General features: G+C 64.9%; 1 long non-coding RNA gene across 1 annotated transcript; it reads right to left on the bottom strand.

Annotated features, from left to right (window-relative positions):
- Positions 1-399: 399 nt before the first annotated feature.
- On the bottom strand, positions 400-1,731 carry LOC137463926 (uncharacterized). Its single transcript, XR_010994015.1, has 3 exons — positions 1,345-1,731; positions 940-1,089; positions 400-706 (listed from the first exon to the last, which is right to left on the bottom strand). It is a non-coding gene; the product is annotated as an uncharacterized lncRNA (long non-coding RNA).
- Positions 1,732-3,839: the final 2,108 nt, after the last annotated feature.

The raw sequence follows: 3,839 nt of genomic DNA, 5'->3' as shown, positions 1-3,839 counted from the left end.
AAATAGATTACAGACAAAAAGGGGAATAAGAAAAAAGGTCAAAAATCATATTACTGTCAGGGACTTGAGGAAGGCCCAACCCCTGCATGCCAGGGAAAAACCCACCCACAGGTAAGGGAAGCCCAGGCTTTCTCCCTTCCCCCCTGCACTGCCCCCCAAAATAATGGTGATCCCAAAGGAAACAGGGGCAGTGGAGCAGCCCAAGCCCTTCCTTGCCTGCAAAGCAAAGCAGCCCCTGCACAGGTTCTGGAGTCCCACCTCTGCTCCCACCATGGGGGTTTGTTTGTGTCGGGCTGGCTGCCCCAGCTCCAGCCCCAGCCCGGGGCACGGTGGGTGCTGGGGCTGTTGGCAGGGCCAGGAGCCCACTCCCATTTCATCACCACCCCAGCCCATCCCCCAGCCCTGCCAAAAGCAGCCTGGCAGCCGACTGAAGGATCAGCTGCATCTGCCCCAGCAAAGGGGGAACCTTTGGTTCCTGGCCAGGCTGTGCAATGCCCAAATCTGGGAGCATCCCCCTGCGTGTGGACTCACCTGCAAATTCCCTGTGGAGCCTGGCTTTGGAGAAGGTGCCAGAATCGAAGTCCATCATCCTCAGCTGCCGGTGGCCAGGTGGAGGAAGAGGTTGTCATCCTTGATGTCATCCTCGCTGTCCCCAGCAGCAGCAGCCCCACACGGTACAGCTCCTCCAGGGGCTCCTTCTCCTTCCCTGGGGGTGAGCCCAGGCTGTCAGGGTTCTGCCCAGGGCCCAGAGCTGTCAGGGAACCAGGACAAGCAAAACCAGCTCAGATGGTGGCCACCAGTGCTGGGCAGAGCAGCTCAGCTCCAGCACAAGGGCTGCGTGTCCCCATCTGATGACCCCTGGGCAGTGACACAGGCAGGACAAAATGTCTGGGTTCCTTTGCTTCTCATTGCCAAGGCATGTGTGGAGCTGCAACTTACCAGGGCCTTGCATCAAAGTGTGCCTGTGGCTCTCTCCCTTCTTCTAGGGCCGATCAATATCCTGCAGCCAGGGATCACAGAACAGCTCTTCTAACGAGGGCCTGTCCGAGTGCAGCATGGATAAACACCGCCTGATCACATCTTGGCACTCTGGGCAGAGAAACCAGAACCCGCCGGTCAGCTGGAGAAGGCTCCTGTTGGCTTTGCCCCACTATTCCCGTACCCAGGCCATGCTGGATGTGCTCAGAGCTGGGCCTAAACTTCCCCATCAATTCCCTGTTTTGGAGGAGAGCAGGAGAGCAGGACATGTGCCACCTCCTCAGCAGTTGCCAGAGCGGGATGCTCACGAGCTGCTGCTGTCTCCCAGCACTGGCATTGCCCCCGTGGCCAGAGATGAGGATCCACCTTGAGAGAGCCGTTGTGGCAGCGAGAGCTGATGGTCCCAGCTGATGTTCTGGCTCCTCCTGAAAGGGTGCTCCCCGCAGACCATCTGGTGCAGCAGGATGCCCAGGGACCAGATGGTAGCTGGCTTGCCGTAGTAAAATCCAAAGAGGATCCATTCCGGGGGGCTGTATGACGGTGTTCCTATGGAAGACAGATGGGGTTCATCAGGGGGATGCTGCTGCTCCCAGAGCCTGGCCCCAGCATCCCTGGGCGTGTGGGGGCTGCCCCAGTGGCACACGGGGTGACCGCTGCCCTCTCACCAGCATCTGGGACTTGTGTACAGACTCGGGGTTGGAAAAGAAGCCACTGGGGTTGGAAGAGGGCAGCAGAAGTCCTGGCAAGGCCCAACCATGAGGAGGAAAAACCCACCCAGTGCTTGGGAAAACCATGCCTTCATCCTCCCTGCCTGCACAGACCAAAAAACATCATGAATCCAAAACAAACCAGGTGAGTGGAGCAGTCCAAGCCCTTTGTCACCTGCACACCAAACCGGCTGGGACACAGGTTCCGGCCCCCCTCTCTGCTACCCCCACCCACCCGTGTTTTTGTTGGGCTGGCTGCCCCAGCCCCAGCCTCAGTCCTGCCCAGAGTGGTGGGCAAAGGCTGCCAGCAGGGCTGGAAGCTGGCTCCCCACCCAGCCCTGCTCAAATGCAACTCAGCTGAAATCTCAGTGCCATGAAGGGCAGCAAAAGGGAGAATCCCCGCTGCCACAGCCAGCTTGGGCTGTGAGATGTTGGGCCATGAGATGCCAGGACCGAGAGCACACCCCTGCATGGGCTCACCTGCAAAGCGAGTGTAGGCTGTGTCTTGCAGGTAGGTGCCACAGCCAAAGTCAATCAATTTGGCCTGCCCGGTGGCCAGGTCAACCAGGATGTTCTGTGGTTTGATGTCCCTGTGCAGGACCCCACAGCTGGTGCAGTGCTGCACGGCCTCCAGCACCTGGCGGAACAGATCCCGCGCCACCTCCTCGGACAGGAACCCCCGTGCCCGAATGAAATGATGCAGGTCCTGAGACCGCTTCGGGCGTTCCAGCACCATCAAGATGTATTTGGGGAGCTCAAGCCACTCCAGCAGCTGGACGACACCGGGGAATCCAGTGGACACCTTGTCCAGCAGCACGATCTCCAGGGGTGCGCTGGTGCCGTCGGGCTGCAGGAGGAGCACGATGCTGTCAGTGGGGCTGATGCCATGCCGGGGGTCAGGAACTCCTCACCCAGCCCGGGGTGCTCTGCGCCCTGCGCTGGCCCCACGCCCGCTCTCCCTCGAGGTGTTCTGGTGGCTCCCACCCTGCCGGGCCTCGGCTCATCCCCGCCCGGCACGGCCCGGCTTCTGCCGCTGGCCCCGCTCACTCACCAGCTCGCCCCAGTGCCGGACGCTGTTCCTTGGCACCCTTTTGATGGCCACCTGCAAGCCAAGAGCAGCAGCGGGCTGAGCTCGCCGCCCGCCATGCCCAGCCTCAGCCCCAGCGCAAGCTCCAGCCCCATCCTCCTTCTCCTCCTCCTCCTCCCCCTTCTCCTTTTCCTTCTATCCCTCCTCCTCCTCCACCCCCTCCTTCCCCTCCCCCTCCTCCCCCTCCTCTCCCTCCTCCTCCTCCTCCTCCGCCCGCCGCCGGCCCCGCCGCTCACCGGGGCGCCGTCCGAGAGCCGCGTGGCCGCGAAGACGCTGCCGAAGCCGCCGCTGCCCAGCAGCGAACCCAGCCGGTACCGCTCCTGCAGGCCCTGCTGCGCCTTCCCTGCGGGCGGGACGCGGCTGTCAGCGCTCGGCCCGGGGCCAGGAGCGGCCCCCGAGCGCCCCCCGACCGCCCCGGGCCGGCCCTCCCCAGGCGTTCGCTCCCGGCAACGGGACAGCGGCGGCTCGGGGGCGGCGGCCGCGCTGCCGAGCGGCGGAGCTCGGGCCGGGGAAGCCGCAGCGGAGGCGGCGGCAGCGGCCGCGCCGCGTGTGTCCTCCGCGGGGCCCGGGAGGAGCCGGGGCCGGGGCCAGGCTCGGGCCAGGCGGAGCCAGAGGGAGGCGATGCCGCCCCAGGCGCAGGCACCGATGCCCGCCCAGAAGCGCCACCGCCAGCACGGCCAGAGCCGGGCGGAGGCGAGACCCCGGCGGGACGGCCGGGGACGGGGACGGGGACGGGGACGGGGGCTGGGACGGGGGCGGGGCAGCCCCGCCCGGGGCCGGGGGCATGCCGGGGGCATGGCCCAGCCCGGCAGGGGAGAGGGAGACTGGAAGAGGAGGGGGCACAGGGAAAGAGAGGGCGGGAGAGGGTGTGGGACAGCGGGAGAGGGAGAGGAGAAGCAATAGAAAGTAAATAAAGTCGCTTCTTTCACTGCTGCTGCTGCCGCCGCTGCTGCCGCCGCTGCAACTGAAGCTCCGGGGCCGTTTGTCCCCGTGTCCGTTTGTCCGTTGCCCGCTCGCCCCTGCGCCCAGCCCCCCGCTCCCCGGGGGCAGCCCCTGAGCCTGTCCAA

The sequence above is a fragment of the Anomalospiza imberbis genome, chromosome 32, assembly GCF_031753505.1.
Source record: "Anomalospiza imberbis isolate Cuckoo-Finch-1a 21T00152 chromosome 32, ASM3175350v1, whole genome shotgun sequence".
NCBI classification, from domain to species: domain Eukaryota; kingdom Metazoa; phylum Chordata; class Aves; order Passeriformes; family Viduidae; genus Anomalospiza; species Anomalospiza imberbis.
This window is presented reverse-complemented; position numbering and strand designations above follow the sequence as displayed.